Genomic DNA, 18,675 nt, shown 5'->3' with positions numbered 1-18,675 from the left:
ATTATGACATGATTTGAGAAATGAAAAGTATCGTGATTTTAAACGGATGAGTTTTCAAACGTAAGTAAGCTCAGACAGGGACTCTGTATATAGAGGCATAGGACAAGACTGATCATCTTGTTAGGCCTATATGAAAACATACGTATGTAACACGACAAGTATATAGAATGACGAGTAGTGTAATGCGAATCGCAATATATCGAGATTTGGATTGCATCTCTAAAGCGGTCTTGTATATTAAATACAAGAAAAACGACGCTACTTTACAAACATGTAAAGTGATAGCGGCCACGTTTAAACTCGAAGAACGTTTACCTCTAGGATGAGGAAATCAAACATAGAAGTTAGTTACGTCAGGGGATAAGAACCCTACGAACAAACATATGTTGTTCAGAAAGGTCGAATAAAGAGAATTGATTCATAATAGTTATGAATCAAGAAGTAACAAGATGGTTAGGATTGTTAGCATAAGAAGTTACTCGATAAGTATATCGAGATGACCGTATAAACCTAATTGTAAAGTCAACAGTTAGTGAATAACTAATCAGAGTATCGCAGCGGAAGTGTGGAAGGAAGTGAATGATAAGGTTTGAACAAGGATTGGTTAAGTGATATTAGAAGATTATGAAAATTCGAGGACGAATTTTTATAAGGGGGGAAGATTGTAATAACCTAAATTTTTGAGGTATTACGTGTAGTGCCACGAGGCATAATCGTAAAGATTAAGAACGAGAAAATCAGATTAGGATTGGATAATAAGGACTTAGACCGAAGAGGGTCTATTGGAATTATCGTAGGATAATAATTTAAATGGAAAATTATTATGCGATAAATTGGATTTAATCGGGACAAAAATGGAATAAGATAAAATAAGTTGGAGAGCCAGAGTTAATAATATTCACGTCAAGGTCCGTGAAATATTATTAATAAATGATCGTCAAGTTTCGTAAGTGTACGAAATCGTTTTAGAAGAAAGTTTGACGGTTAGTTAAGAATAAGGGTTAAAGCGCAAATTAGCCATTTAAGGGCTAAAGTGGACTTTTAACCACAAACTTCCGAAGGAAGTTATGTTTTACTCTATTTTCTCAAGATAATAAAATAATATCGATAAAGTGGTTATCGATAGTCATTAATATGAAAATTGGACGAAAAAGTGAGAAAAAGTGCAAATTAGCTCAAAATGGAAATTTGAGCGTTTTTGGCCAAAATTGCCAAAATAAATTGTTGAAAAGTGATATTATAAGATATGAGACTAATATTATTTATTTGGAAGTAAATAATACAGAATTTATCAAGATCGAATGATTAAGTGATTGATGGACTAAATCGGACAAAATAAAAGTTTGAAAGTGAAGCAAAAGGAGGTGGCAACTTCAAGGATCAAAGGAGACACTTTGCCAATAAAATATAAACCCTTTTCATGTGATTTAAACCAGCAAAAACTCATTTTCAGCCAACAAAATCGTCATCTTCTTCCTTTGATTCAAGAACATGCTAAACCTTTCCAAGGCCATATCTCACTCGTTTCTCATCCGATTTGGACGATTCTTGCGGCCACGGAAAGAGGAGAACGACCTCTACTGATCTATCCCAGAAATTCAAGGTAATAATCTCATCATATAGTTAGGGTTTCAGAGCTTTGATTTTCGGTTTTGATTAATTAAGATGGTGATGATGATTCTAATGGTAGAAGTGATATATATGATGAGTAAATTGATGATTCAAGTTAAGTCTAATGGTTGTTTTGATGTAAGATGGGAGTTTTGAATTGTGTGTGATATGTATGTCAAGGGTTTTGAGGATTAATTTGGGGATTTTATGTGTTGATAATCATAGGTGTTCTTGAGTTGAATTGAAGTAAAATTTATGGCGAAATTGAGCTTGAAGTGTTCGGCCATGATCAACAATCCAAGGTGAGGGTGATTTCTGAAATTAGCTATATTTTGATTGTTATGTTGGATGAATTTGGTGATTTAGGATTTAGTTTAGCTATGGTAATAATGATGGATAATAAGTTGGTGTTTTAGACATTGAAATGGTGTTATATTTGAATGAATTTTGACTTCAAAATGAACAAGGGTTTCGGCCCCTAAGCTTGATGGATGAAGTGATGTTCAAATGTTGGATTCATGCTTGTTTATGGATGACTAGGGCTGAGTATATATGATGTTTGATTAATGGAAGTTGAATGCAAATGATGATGATGATATTTGGTATTAATGGGTAGTTTAAGTTGTATGAGTTTGATGATATTGAATTATTGATTTGTGTATATACTGATGTGTAGTAGCTGGGTTAAGTTGCTGCTATAAACATATAATGTCGATAGGTGTAAGTCTTGACGAGTTCTAATTACGAGTTGAATGGACGTAACTAGTTAACGATTTGCAGAAAATTGTCTTGCAAAACAGCGATATTGCAAAGGCAATATCTCGGGCTGTATAGGTCCAAATCCAGTTCCGTTTGTTGGTACGGAAACTTTGAGATGTTAACTACAATTGTCTAGCTTTAGGTTTTCTCTAATTCTGCCTCTAAGATGATCAAATTGAGCAGAACATTTTATTGCTCAGAGCAGGTCTACAGTTTTAGGACAGCCCTATGTAAAAATCTTTTGGGCTAGATTCCGACACTTTCGGGTGCGTTTCATGGTCCGAGACCTAAACGAAAGTTGAAGGCGACATTCTAAACTTTAAGAATGTCAATTTTGTTTTGGGGTCGGACTATCTTTAGATAAGAGTTTTGTTAGCCGAAGTAGACTAGAAAATTAGCTTTTTGATAAATTAATTATACTTAGAAATTTTATTAATTCATAGCGTTATCGAAATTGCGTAGACTCGAAGAAGCGACTATCGATAAGGCTCGAGGCGAATGGATCGAGATATCGTCGTGCTTATTTAAAGAATTTGGATAGCAAGTGGTGAGTACACTTTAAATTACTCGTCAATATTCATAAAGCCACATATTTTCATACGAAAGGCTTTACGAATATTTTTACGTTTGAATGTATTACATGTATGTTTAAACGTGTACTATGTTATATGTTTTGAAAACGATTATTTTCTGTACTGTGTTATTTTAAGAATAACATAAATAGATGAAAAGAACGTATATGCTTAAAATATTGGGGAAGGGTTAAGCAATATAAATCGTAATCAAATATCGAATAATATACGAGTATCGAACCAAATATGCATGAGAAAAGTATAGTACATTCCTATATGTACTATTATTCATATATTTATAAAGAAACATAGTACGTTCCTATACGTACTTTCAATTATAATAAATACCCATACGTGCGTGTGTTATAGATGTATGTTTGTAGAATGTAATGTGCATGTCATGGTCCATAAAGGATCAAGAAAACCCAACATAAGTCATCGAAATGATAAATACATGATATAAGAAAAGTGTACTCTGATATATTCAATAATAAGAACTGAGATACAAAGTGGAACTCGGTAGAATTATCCCGGGACCTGTATCTCATCCATTCTCGATGATAATCCTCGGAACTCATACGAAATAAAAAGTAGGTGCGATACATCGAGAATCAATACGAAACAAGATCGAGACACAATGTGAACAAACACTCCTATTAAATGTCAGTAGGAATTATATGAATCGATAGTCAAGTTCAAAAGACCTGCAGGGTGCAGAGTCCGAATGTAGACACGAAGGTAACTCGGTTGAACTATCTCGGGACCCGTGTCTAAGGAGTAACTCGGTTGAATTATCTCGGGACTCCTATCGATCGTTTGGGATTGAGAAATGGTAGAAGTAACTCGGTTGAATTATCTCGGGACTGTACCATATGGTTGAAGGTAACTCGGTTGAACTATCTCGGGACCCAACCATAAGGATCAAGTCACAAGAGACTTGCCAATGATTTAGTTCGACTTAGAATCATGATAATATAAACTTAGATTTAAGATTCGGTCGAAAACCAATGCAACAAAACGAGAAAGAAAAATATCAATATCATAATAAGAAATCAATGACGACAAATACTTATAAACTACAATTTTATGAAATAAACAAAGAGTTATGAAGAAAAGTAAAGAAGATACGCAATATGATGTCAAAAGATTATTTTTGATATATAAAATGGATTTTCAGCGGTTTTAACCCTTTATGTGATATTGCGTGTAATTTGGTGAACTCACTCAGTTTTATACTGACCCCGTTGCTCCTCCCATTTTTCAGGGATGGTATGATATGATTTGAAGAGTTAAGCTTCCGAAGTTTTAATTCTCGGAAGTCATTTGTATAAGAAGAAAAGAAGGTTTTCATTCTAGCAGTCCGCAGTAGTCTAGATATTTTAACTAGAATTTTGTATAACGCGTTTTTAACTCTGATATTATTTGTAAATGGGGTCACATGTATTTTAATATATGAAATATGTTTTGATTTGCGAAAAAAAAAATTTACATAGGTTTTTAGGCTTGCTACGGGATTTGGAGCTACCACTCCCATTCCCTAGCGCCGGTCGCGACTCGAGAAATCGGGTCGTGACAATTGTTTTTTTATATTTTTAAATCAGTGATTAAAATAATTAATTTTTTATTAATTACAACTGAAATTAACATAAATTATTAAGAATATTTATTTTAAAAAAATGATAATGTGATGATAAGGTTATGATAATGTGATGATAAGGTTATTATTATTAAAAATGATAATATGATGATAATAGTATGATAATGTGATGATAAGGTTATGATGAGGTTATGATAAAATTCGTAAAATTATGATAATATTATAAAAAATATACAAAAAAATCATTTTTAAGGGTTATTTTTTTCATATTTTTAGATTTGAAACTAAAATGATCATTTTATAATCAATTGCAAGCTGAAATTAACATAAATTGTGAAAAAATATTTATTTGTCATAGAATTGTTTTGATGTATTATTTTTTTATTGCAACTTATTTAAATCTAGAACTAAAATAAAAAAATCAAATTATAAAATAAAATATAATAATTCAGAATTGATTGTATATTTTTAAAATTAAATACATGGTTGAAGATGATATTATCTAGAAAAAAAAATAAGAGAAAGGAAAAAAAAAGTGGAATAAGAGAAGAAAAAGAAGAGAAGTGAAAGGAAAGAGAGAAAAATAAAAGAGAGAAAACATGTGAGATGTGTGTAATATTGCATGTGTTATGCACTGAGAGTAAAATAACAAATATTTTGTACACGGGAAGTACACAAATAAATAAGACAAAATCATGAGGTATTTTTGTTAACTTTGGCGTGTTGATACATTAATTCATATTATTTTTGTTTTTTAGGTAAAATCCTAAATCTCTCTTTGAACAAAGAATCAAAAATTTAATTTGGATAAGAACTTAAATAATTTAACTTGAATAAATTAAATAAAAATCAAGTTAATTTACTATTTTATAGACTTTTAATGTCCCCTTTTGTTCTTAGGCTTAAAATTAGAGAAATGTACAATTTGAGTGTATAATTGAAGTTAGATTTTGAATTTTTTTTGGCTGTCTTTGTTCTATTAAGGAACTACACTATCATTTTACCTTTTTTCCAAAGGTTAATTGCAAATTAAATCACAAATTTTAGTGTAATTTACAATTATAACACAAACTTTGAAATTTATAAATGTTAGCTACCAACTTTTATTTTTTGAAAAATCAGAACACCGAGCTTAAAAATAAATAAATATTGTAATATATATAAATGACGAGTTATCAATATTTATATTTTTCCTACACTCTAATCAATTTAAGAAGGAAAAAAGTATTAAATATGTCACGTTTTCAACATTTAAATGAAACATTGTATGAATGGAATTGTCAATTTATTTTAATAAAGTGGGTGTTTGGTTGGTTTAGAAAAGCTTCATTAATGTATATGTAGAAGAATTGATAACATCTACCGTTAGCTTTTTAAAGTGCATGTTATGTTTTTATAATAATCTCATCAAAAGTGTCATGTAATAGAGAATTAGATAGTAAATGGTAAGAGATTAAATGTAAAGAAAAGTCCAAAGCATGCAATTTATGGTGGCCAAGTGTGTGGGATTTGTCTACTATAGAAAGGGGCAGAATTCTGCGTGGCGAAATAGGTTCACCAAAGAATTTCTCTTAGGATGGGGAGTGAGATGGCGTTGTTTGAAACTATATTTCTCCACTCCGTAATTGTTTGTATTTTGAGAAATATGATTGAGTGTCAAAAAAAGCACATGCGGGAAGTTTTGTGGCGAGAAAGGTACATGCAGATTGCCAAGTTTCTGGACTTGGTTTAGATTACTTGTTATAGTGTAGAGATTTGCATGACAATTCATTCATAATTTGGTGACACCCATGTCTGCGCAAATCCAAAAGCAGAGCTCATCCGAGGAGCTTAAAAGGGATAAATTAAATAGGTCTGCAGTTATAGATGAATTAAAACTGAGCCAAACAAACAAGGCTCAATGTCTCACTAAAAGATGTTGTGAGCAAAAGACAAGAATAACATGCATTGTGGAATCTATTTGTCGTGAGGTGTTGGGTTGTTAGAAAATTAATTATAGTTGTCCATTCTGTTACTTCACATGTAAATATGTCGTTAGTCAGGGATTTAGCAGAATCAAATTTTCATTAATAAACATTTGATTTGATTTCTTTGTTTTTTCTCTCTATACGTAGTAGTCATTTTTGTTTCCGCGGTAACTTCATCGAGTATCTTCTTGTTATTCATAACTGAAATCATAATAATTGGCGTTACCCGTTAACATGAGCATATTCTACCTCAATTTTAATTCAAATTGCGCTTCTTGCTGCTGTACCAACATATGATATGTACTCTAACAATTTAAATATTATTCCACCACATACTTGTATAAATTCAATATTCAATTAATAATGATAAAGCTATGTTTGGCTTCCACTATTTCATAATTTTTTATTTTTTGATGGAATATTTATTCCATATAAATCCTTGAACAGTCATATGCCATATAATTATTATTGCTAAGTTAAATATATGTATCAAACAATAAATAGCTATTTCATACTTCTTCCGTTTTTTCACTTATCCATTTAATTGAAATTGTACATATTGAAAAAATATTCTATTTTTTTTAATTACCTTTATCTTAAATAGTAAAAAGCTGCTTTTTAGCGACAAATTTTTCAGTCGCTAAAACGCATAAATCCGTCGGGAATTATGTTTCCGGTCCGTCGGTATCTGTGGCTCGCAAAATGAATTAGCGATGCCATAAAAAAAATCGTTCGCCAGATGGCGAGGGCCGTCGCAAAACGCGTCGCTGGACGACGCGTTTGTCGACGTCCCACGACGGTATTGGCGACGGATTTGTCCGTCGCCAAATGGCGACTGACACATATCCGTCGCCAATAGCCATCCTTTTTTGCGAGGGACTCAATCCGTCGCGAAATCTAACAATTCCGTCGGGAAATTGGAACTTTCCGAGCAGAATTTCGCCGTTTTCCGGCTTTTTAATTAAATGTAAACCCTATTAAAATACACACAAATTGCAAAAAAGATAAACAACACAGAAAATACAAAAGACATCTATATATATATATATAAATATATAACATACGATACATGAAAACTGTATACCAAAAACGTCCCTACACTACAGTACTACAAGTCTATGTTGTCGTCATATGTGACACCGTCATCAGTAGCCGGTGGAGACGGTGGTGGAGGGATGGGTAGCACATCTCCTGGGCCCGCTGCTGCATCGCTGCTGCAACCGCAATCTAGACCTGATCACGGATAGTATCCGTGAACTGAGCGATGAGATCGGTAGGTAACCTCTCCTCGGCGGATGGCGACACAGTCTGAGAGGAGTTGCTGGCTCGTCTACTAGAAGTACCCCGCTTCGAGGCGACGTACTCAGAACCAACTGAGCCTAATCCGTAGATACGCCGCTTCCTCACTCCCTCAACAACGAGATAAACTTGGTTGGGGTCCACTGGGGTAGAGGATGTATTCCCCTCAGCCGTTTGTGTGGCGATCAGCATCTCCTGCTCAAAACGCTCCTACAAAAATAACGTAAATCAATTAGTTAAATATGAATTAAAATGCTTGTACAAATAAAACCTAAACGTTATTTTTAATAAAAATCCAGCATCATTTCGTTTATAAAATGAACATCACCCATTTTTCAGGAAAATCCTGCAAACTTAAAATTGTACAAAATAACACATATTAACAACCACCATATTTAGCGACGGATTGGCCATGCCCAAACGCAGCGTTTAAGCCCAAACATTGCGTTTTGTTTATTATTTGATATTTAACGACAGACCTAAGAATCCGCCGTTAAATATCAATTAATAAACCAAACGCGAGCATACCCTCCCCCTTCTATTTTCTTTTCTATTTTCAGACCCTTTTCTCTTCCCTTCCCTCTCAGACCACCGTCTCAAACTCTCTCTCAGGCCTGCCACACGTCGTCTGTAATTAACACGTCTCTGTCACGAGTAGTCTTATAAGTGGACATGTTGTCAAATCCGCCGCTTACCCGCTTCCGAAGACGAGTTGTCCGTCTTCCATGGAAGGCGATCTCGTCTTCCATTGAAGACGGACAACTCGTCTTCGGAAGCGAGTGGGCGGCGGATTTGACGAGACGGCGTCAGATTCGATTGATGTAATTAATTATTTTTATTTATGTGTAAAGATGGTTTGTATTTATAATTTAAATCTTAATATGATATTTAGAACTTTTGAAAAATATAAAGGATTTGTTTTGAACTTTATCCAAATAAAAAGAGTTCAATTTGATGCTTTAAGGTGCTATTGAAACGTAAAAATACGAAATAGCACTACTAAAAAACAGCCATTTAGCGACGGATTTTTCCGTCGCTAAATGGCTAAATTCCGTCGCTAAACGAGTTTAGCGACGGATTAGCGACGGACAACGTCCGTCGCTAAATATCCGGTCGCCAATTTTGCAGCGACCGAATACTTTTTCTTTTGCGACGGATTTAAAAAAATTTGCGACGGATTTTGCGACGGATTTAAATCCGTCGCAAATTTTTAAAAATAAAAAAAATTATTTTTTAATTAAAATCGTAAAATGAAATATTATTTAAACGGTCAACCACCGTCACACACCCACTGGCTATACAACACACACCCGCACTGACCCGCAAATATCGCAAATTTTCCAACTTCCCAGTAGGTCACCCATCCTTCACATTACTCCCATCCACTCCTCTTTAACTTTGTAGTTCCCCCGCGCGTGACTCCAACTTATCCAGCTCAGATTCTTGTTTTATATCTATGTATATTATATTTAAATATAACAAAAAGATACTCCCGCAATTTACTCCCATATTATATAAAATAATTATTTTTTTCATATTAATTATTTTTAAATAAAATAAATTATTTTTTAATAATTATTTTAAATAAAAACAACAAATTATTACTATTACACTTTACTCCCACATTCTAATATAATAATTTTGTTATAAATAATTATTTTATTAATAAATAATTATAATAAATAATTAATTATTTTTAAATAAATAATTAATTATTTTTAAATAAATAATTATAATAAATAAATAATTATAATAAATAAATAATTATAATAAATAAATAATTATTTTTAAATAAATTATTATTTTTAAATAAATAATTATTTTATTAATAAATAATTACAATAAATAATTTTTTAATAAATTGTTTTATAATTAATATTTTTTTATTAATAAATATTTGTTTTAATAAATATATTTTTTAATTATAATTTTTTTAATAAAAATAATACTTTTAGCGACGGATTTAGTAATCCGTCGCTAAAAGTAAGCATTTAGCGACGGATGTGGTATTCCGTCGCTAAATGTATTACTTTTAGCGACGGATTACAAAATCCGTCGCTAAAAGTGAAAAACAAATTGGCGGGATGAATCCCGCCACTTTTAGCGACGGAAATTTCCGTCGCTAAAAGTGGCGGGATTCATCCCGCCAATTTTCTTTAGGATTTAGCGACGGATTTTTAATCCGTCGCTAAATCCGTCGCAAATTTTGATTTTAGCGACGGATTTCAAATCCGTCGCTAAAATCCGTCGCAAATAGACTGTTTAGGTGATTAGCCTTATATATACTGTATACGTATGTTTCGAACTGTTTTTATCATTATGGATTTTAATTGGAACGTGCTATCTAATGGGCACCATTAGAACTGCGTGCGCACCGGTATTGATCTGAGTAAGGTATATTGTGAATTGGGCTAACTCGGTATGAGTCTAACTCTTGGAACCCGGTAGAGTAACTCGGTGTAACTCAACTCTCGGGACTAGCCCTTTTGATTAAAGTATATAAATTAGAATATTTGTGGTATAGGGTTCCAACTATTACTCGTAATGTATATATAAAATGTTTTTAACTGTTTTAAAGGTTTCGACTTAATAAATGTAAATAGTGGTATGAACTCATCTCAATATATCCGACCCCGCTATTTTCCCCATTTTTCAGGTTTATTATTTTGAGCGAATCAGCTGATCCCCGATTATTTATTTTCCTCGGAGGTTTTTCTTTATTTTTAATAAAGCTGTCAAACTGATTTTATTTTTAGACCGCAGTAGTAATTAGAAGTATTTTTTTATTCTAGTTTATTGTCGGATTGGTCCGACTGGTTTAATCATTGTTTTGGCATCATATTGTTAACTCTGATTTTATTATTTATGCCATATTTAGAGATACGGAGTCGGCCGAGCATTTATTTTTTAACTGTTGATATAATGAACTGCTAGAATTAGGTTGGAGTATCGGTTGCCCTCAAACCGTGAATTTCTTGCAGGTTTATGTATTTGTATATTTTTTGTTAGGCTAGTTACGAGTTTTAGTACTGTAATACTCATATTCTATCGCCAGTCGCAATTCTTGAAATTGAATCGTGACACTTCTATATGTTGGCTGCCTCATTCCTAATTGTCATACAGATTTGACAAGCTATTCATTCAGTTATTTTGTAGGGGGCACCTGTCGAACGCAGATGGCATGGGGTATCTCGTGCATGTCATATAATATCTTATGTGTCTCAGAGAAGTTTTTATAGTCCTCGCAAATATCTTGTTGAGCAAGTAATGTGTGGTTTGCCATCAGGTATTACATCGAAGAGTGAGTTCTATTGTTAGAGTAGGGATACGAGTTATGGATGGCCGATATCTTGGTATCATTGGTTATCATTTTTATCGGGTCTTTAAGTTTTGTAAGCCGGACTCTGCAGTCTGAGCTTGGTGGTTTGAAAATTATGGACCAAAATAACTGTTCGGACTCTTGAGTCGGATTAGTCTTTACTGTTTCGCCCTTACTAATTAAATTATTATTTAATCAAGATTTTATAAATTTAATTATTTGCTCATTTAGTAGAATGGAGTAAACTTGAAAGATAAAACAAATCATTTTGAAATCTTAAATGTACGAGTAACTATTGACTAGATGAATAAGTAAAAAAAAAACAAGAGAAGTATAAAATAACTACTCATTCCATTATATTTTGGAAATCCTATTTGATTCGACATAAAAATTGAAAAGCATTTATTATCATTTTTTTTAATTTTGTATTTATTAATGGTAGTTGTATCAAATTTAGATAAGAATAGTAAAAGAAAACAATATAATATATAATTATTTTAAAATTAAGATTGGAAATTTTAAAATACAACGTTCAAAAATAAAAATGTGATGAAAGCAGTGATAGATGTACACTAGGACGAAAGGGGGCAGTAAGCCCCCTTGAATTGTTATTATTTAATGATTATTAATATATTAGTGATAAGATACAGTAAATAGTAGCTAAATTAAATAGATTAAAGGGTTAATTTCTAAAAAAATCACGAACTTTACGCGGAGTTTCATTTTAATCATGACCTTTAAAAGTTGTCATTTAAAGGCACGAACTTTCATTTTATTTCAAATCTATCACCAAAGTAAAATTTTGTGTATTTTATCTGACTAAAAATTCCTAATCCTAAATACTCTAACTGAAAGATAATAAGATTTGATGTTGATTAATAACTTGGGTCTTTCATTAATGGTTTAGTGAAGAATTTAGTCAATAAAAATATACTGAAATGAAATGATGAATTTGAAACAATATGAAAGTTCGTGCCTTTAAATGGCAACTTTTAAAGATTATGATTAAAATGAAACTTTGTGTAAAGTTCGTGATTTTTTTAGAAATTAATCCTAGATTAAATGAATAGTTATTTATTTATTTATCTTGCCACTAATAAAAATTAGGTTTTCGCTATACTAAAATTAGCAGATTTATATACTTAATTAATTTTTTTATGAGTTAAATTTATCTTAAATTTTATTAAAATTATTTAAAATGATATATTTTAAATTCAAGCTGAAAAAACAAAATCTTTAACAAACATAATGTACTCAACTGTTTATCTATTTGGAAGATTTGGGGTTTCTTTGATATTTGGGTGCCTCATAGGCATCCAAAATTCCTATCCAGTACCTCTTTTGAAATTTGGAGGGAGTCCGGCGAACTGCACTTCATTTCAAACTCTGAACGGCGTAGAAAAAAGGGGCGTCCGGTCAACCAGCGCTATAGAAACGAAATGGATCAAGAATACATGGAAAATCATGTGGGACCAAACACTCTTTTAAAATTAATTTCAAAAGAGACATTGAACCGAAATTTTGGGTGCCTATAAGGCACCCAAATATCAAAAACCCAAGCTTTGGTTTGACTTAGATGTTACGTTACTTTTACAAATTCTAAAAAACTTTTCCAATTTTGAATAAATAATAATGAATTTTTTTAATAATGATTGAAAAGTTTAATTGAATGAATTCAAATTTGCTTCTGTAGATCCAAAAGAATTATTATAGGCATTCAATAAAAATAAAATGACGGGTCTAGTAAATTTTATCTAAAAGAATTATCTCTAATTACTCTAATTGAATTTGATATCAGCATGATAACTTCTTTATTGATATGCACTTGGATAAGAAAAATTCTTAAATAGTACAAATTACAAGTCCTACTCAAAAATTGGTTACGACATGAAAAGATATTAATATTTCTCTGCCCGTTGCTGAACATAGGGAGTATTATATTTCTTGTCTATCAATGAACAAAATATAGCCCAAGTGTGTTAGCTCTTTCAGAGCCTCATTATTTATATACGAAGGGAAGTTTATGTATCCATCTAGCTCAAAAATAAAAAAATTTATACTTATTTACCTTAATAAAAAAAATTGAAGAAAGCATCTCATATTTTTTCCAGATTTATGTTTTTCTTCTGAATATTTAGAATAATTATGCTTTTATTCTGTTATCATCTAGCTATCATAATATTATCATATTATTATCATAAATGCTTCTGTAATTTTTTTACGTATATTATCATACAATACCATAACCTTATTATACTCTGTTATTATCTATTTATCACAATATTATTATGATGTAGTGTTGTGAATTGTGATAATATAGTGATGGCGACATGATAATTAGAAACCGTTTTATCAATATCATTATCATAGATATTATCATCTAGTTATTATAACATTATTATATAGGTACCATAAAACATTATCATCTCTGTATCGTATGATAATTTTATGATAATAACATGATAATATTATAATACTGATATGATAATTAAATATTATTTTCTACAGAAAATCATTTTTTCTGTAGTGTTATGAAAACTATATGATAATGGAGTAATAATCACATAACGTTTTCCGCAGCAAAACTTTTTTTCTGCAAATTTTTAGATATAAAAACTGAAAAAAAAAATCAATGTTTTTAGGTCTGTAAGTTAAAATAAATCGTAAAAATCACAAAATTCATAAATTAAATATGAAAGTGGCGTAACAAAGACGGAGCATTGGTGGAGTGACGACGAAACGACGATAGAACGACGACAGAGCAATAATAAAAAGAAGAGAACAAAAATAAAATAAAAATAAACACAGAAAGAAATCGGGAATATTTTTCTTTATTAAAGTAGAAAATCTTATTATATTTAAAAAGAGAAAAATTCTTAATTTTCTCTTATTATAATCGTGTGCTTTATAAGCAATTTCAATACAATTTTACAAAGTGGACTCATATCCTTAAACCACGCGTGTAACTAATCTAAAAGCCACTTGTTCTCTTATTTACTTAAATTGTCTAAAATTTATGTTTGCAAAATTTTAAAAGTTATATTGTTATGGGATTTGAAGAGTTTAATATATTGTTAATGATAATAAGTTGCTGAATATAGAGAATTTTTTAAAGTTTAAACTTGTACAATTTTAAAAATTAATGATTATGAAATTTGAATTTTTTTAATTTATTTTAAATTAAATGAATGAATTTTAGTTCATTAAAATTTTATTTTATTTATATATATAACTGTTCTAAATTTTGAGTGCCAAAAGAGGTTTTAACTGAATTTTGCCAAGTGGACTCATATCTTTCACCTATGTGTATAGCTAATATCAAATAACTTGAACTCTCATTTATTTAATTTAGTGAAAATTTAAATTTTTAATTTTTTAAAAGTTGTATAGCTATGAAATTTAAAGAGTTTAATATACTGTTAATATTTATAAGTTGTTGAATATAAAGATTTTTTTTTAAAAAAAAATTGTTAGAAAAGCATTCAAAAATTATTAGTCACTGAAGCGCAAAAATGACCCTAATGATTTTTTAAAGCACAAAAATAACCTTAATTTTGCCGCCAATCAACTTCCAATTAAACTCGATGCTACAAATTACTATGGAGAGTTCACCTCTATTAGTTGTTTTGTAATTTTAAACTCTGTAATAACATTGTCGAGGACTGATGATCCACCATCGAAACTGATTGATGATCAACAAATTTTGCATCTGAAGATTGGTTCTGTCTTGACGAACTTAGCTCGATTATAGCTTTTCTTTCTGAAAAAAAAAGTCACAATAAATTGTTTTTTAGTTTTTTAGTCAATTAAATTTTAAAATTTATATTTTAGGATTAAATAAGTCACTTTTAAAATTGTCCCTGAATCAAATAACGTGAGATATATATATATTGGAAAGTTACTTGACCTAAATTAAAAGAATTTATTTTTCAATTGACTAAAAAAGTTTAAAATAACTTATTTAACTCCGCGACTCATATTTTAGAGTCAAATTAACAAAATATTTGATTTTGAAAATAAATTTAAAAACAGAAATGACCATTTATTTGACAGTTTTGAGGAGACTTGGGATTATTTGTCTACTACTTTACTTAAGCCTTTGGGATCTCCTATTCCCCCACCCTCTCCTCTCTTTTAGGCATGCGAATTATAATGGAATATTCCCACTAAATACATTAAAATTTATTTAGGCATCGTTTGGATTGATGGATTCTAAACGATGGATTTTAAATAATCAATGGATTTGGACAAAATCCATCGTTTGCCTCAAAAAAAAAATTAATAGAATCCATGGATTTATAAATTCCCTCATTTTCTACAATCCATCATATAATGAAAACTTAAATTCATGGATTTATAGAATCTATTAATAGAATCCATATTTTACTTACTCACTTATTTAATATCTAAAATTTACCTCACTTTTAAAATAAATAGTTTATTTAATTTTTTTTCATCTTACCTATTTATTTACTTATTTATTATTTAAAATTCAAAATACTAATATTTATTATTTAGTATTAATTTTAAAATTATAAATATATTAAATTTTAAAAATATATAAATACACAAATAATATTTTTACCGTCTCATAAAAATAGAAAAAATAAATATTTTTGTATCCTATAAAAATAGAAAAAGTAGCCACATTTATTATTAATATAAAATAAAATTATAGAAGTAACCTCTATTTAAAAAAAAAATGTATGTATCGTGTATAAATTATGTATCAACGATTTATTTATTTAACACATTTTAAAAATATATCTATCTTATATAATTTTATAAATTACTTATCGAACACATTATTTTTACACACCAAAACACGGATTTGATGCATTAAAAATATATTTATTATGCATAAATTATATATTTACTAAGTATATTTAAAAAATGTATTTATTAAATATATTTAAAAATAAATATATTATGTATAAATTGTGTATTAATGATTTATCTATTTAATACATTTTTAAAATGTATTTATCATATATATATAAATAAATTATGTATTATGGATATATAAAATATATATACAAAATATATATGAAATACATCTATTAATTTTTTTGATAAGTCTCTAAGATGTATAAAAATATTAGTAATATAACTTAAAAAAGACATAAAAAGTAAGGAAAAAGTTTCGAACAACGAACACGTATCAATTATGTACTGTATATGTATCAGAGATGTATCAATTATGTACACTATATGTATCGGAGATGTATCAAATATGTATCGGGCATGCATCAAATATATTTTTTAAATACCTTTTGTATGTATCAAATATACATCATTTGATTCAATTAAATTGATAAAAATAAAAAAATAACAATTTAAAAAATTAATTAATTCAATTAATTAAACTTCAATTTACTACATCTAAAAAAATACATATAGTAAATATATATGTAAAGCATGTATTAAAATTTTCGATAAGTTTTTGAGACGTATATTAATAATAGAACTTAAAAAAGACATAAAAAGTAAGAAAAAGGTTTAAAATAACGAAAATGTATCAAATATGTATCAGATATGTATTTGATATTTATTGGAGATGTATCAAATATGTATCGGATATTCATCAAATATATTTTTCAAAATACCAATTGTATGTATCATATATGCATCGGTTGATTCAATTAAATTTTTGACAAGTGGCTGATATGTATAAAAAAATCAAAAAACAAATATGTATCAAATATGTGTTGGAAATATTTTAAATGTCTTTTGTATGTATCGAATTGATTAAACTTCAAATTACTACATATAATTCACTTCTTGATCCATTACGCGGGTCAGTTTACTGTTTATTAATACTTGTCACTTTAAAATACTAAAAACACATTTATTATATCCATCATTCATTCATTGAAAGAACACAAAAATACAAATAAAGAATTATAGTATTTAATTAACAAGTTTTAAAAATGACTAATTTCATAAAAACACATATAAATTTAGACATATTTATTGCTTTTTTAATTTGTGTAAAAATGGCAAATACAACAACTATTTCAAAGTGAAGGTAGTATTTTTTAATTAATTCAATTAATTTTAATATTTTTTTAATTAAAATCAAAGTTAATATTTTTAATTTTATTTAGAATAGTTTAATTTTTAGTATAATTTAAATAAGTAAATATATAAATAATTATTTTTAAAAGAAAATATATAAATATATTTTTTGATATATTTTATAAATATAATTTAAAATATTTTGAATTGTGAAGTTGAACAATTCAAAAGTGCAGACCTTTTGAATTGTTCAACTTCAACAATTAAACTAACTGACCCACGCGGGTCAGTGTACACAGTGCGTCAGTTGGCCTGACGTGTGCGTCAGTTGGCCTGACGCGTGCGTCAGGCTTACTAGCGCGCACGCTGATGTCAGCGCATAGTGATGCGCGCTGACATCAGCAAAATGGTATTTATTGTAATGTTTTGGCGTTTTTTGGTACACATGTAATTTTTTAGAGAGAAAAGGTAATTATGTTATTTGGGCCTAAAAAGGCCTAGATCTGTAATTATTCCTAAAAAAATGTATTTTCGTAAATAAAAAAGTCAGAAAAGAAAAGTCAAAACTTGACAGTTAAAAGTATAAATAAATTACCGAAACATGTATTTCAGAAAATTACGACAATTATAATTTACTAGGTCGGTTTTCACGTGTTGCGCCAATGACATTGAAATTTTTTATATTTTTTTTCAAAATAAGATATATATTTAAATTAATCCATAAATTTAATATAATTAAATTTATAAATTTTGCCAAATTTCTAGTTTTACATAAAAATAAGTTATATAACTTTTTAATATACTTTAACTTATTTAATTTTTTAACTGATATAGTTAAATTTAGTGATTAAACTTAAAAAAAATCGCATTCATTAATCACAGAGTCTGCCTTCTGATCCAATGATTAAACCTGCAAGACAGGGTAGAAACTAACCGGACGGTATTAACTCTTCGATGCTAAAGTCAGTATTGGCTGGAAGAAACTAACCGGACGGTATTAACTCTTCGATGCGAAAGTCAGTATTGGCTCGAACAATGTTTTTAGTATATGAATATAATTGTGTGTTTAAGCATACCTCAAACTCTTTATATAGTAGTTGAATGTATATCTTGTGAACTTAGAATAGGAAAGTGATTCCTATTTAGTAGGATTTGGCCTTGAACAGGAAAGAGGTTTCTTATTCAAGTAGAAGTCTTATTCAGGAATGTCTTCCTCAATAAGTTTATCTTCCTAAGTTGGAGTTTGTATCCAAATAGGAAAAATATTTCATAGATCTGATTTTTGGGCGATCCCTCAGGCGACGTGCTTTATCCGAGTCTTCAGGAATTCTCTCTTATCTTCATGATCCGGATTACTCCTTTGGCCGAGGCAAATCTCAAGAATTCGGCTACTGGTTTTATCTGGCTCTATAGCTCTTTGGGTGGGCTCGATATCGTCTTAGAGGATGAATCTCGTGCGACTCGGCTCCACTATACTTAGGATAGGATTCGGTATCCATCAATTAAGAGAGAATTAACTTTTAAATACTATTA

At 29.6% G+C, this 18,675-nt stretch overlaps 1 protein-coding gene and 1 long non-coding RNA gene across 5 annotated transcripts in view; one reads left to right on the top strand and one right to left on the bottom strand.

Annotated features, from left to right (window-relative positions):
- LOC126653626 (internal alternative NAD(P)H-ubiquinone oxidoreductase A1, mitochondrial) overlaps nucleotides 1-18,675 on the bottom strand; it is a 43,489-nt gene that overhangs the window by 14,788 nt on the left and 10,026 nt on the right. The gene's annotated exons all lie outside the window — the stretch shown is intronic.
- On the top strand, nucleotides 1,167-4,408 carry LOC126653634 (uncharacterized). 2 transcript variants are annotated; one of them, XR_007632283.2, is made up of 4 exons: nucleotides 1,167-1,603; nucleotides 1,837-1,913; nucleotides 2,833-2,917; nucleotides 4,207-4,408. It is a non-coding gene; the product is annotated as an uncharacterized LOC126653634 (long non-coding RNA). The 2 variants fall into 2 exon arrangements; XR_007632284.2 differs by lacking the exon at nucleotides 2,833-2,917 and having other exon boundaries at nucleotides 1,198-1,603.

Source organism: Mercurialis annua, linkage group LG6 (genome assembly GCF_937616625.2).
Source record: "Mercurialis annua linkage group LG6, ddMerAnnu1.2, whole genome shotgun sequence".
Taxonomy (NCBI): Eukaryota; Viridiplantae; Streptophyta; class Magnoliopsida; order Malpighiales; family Euphorbiaceae; genus Mercurialis; species Mercurialis annua.
This window is presented reverse-complemented; position numbering and strand designations above follow the sequence as displayed.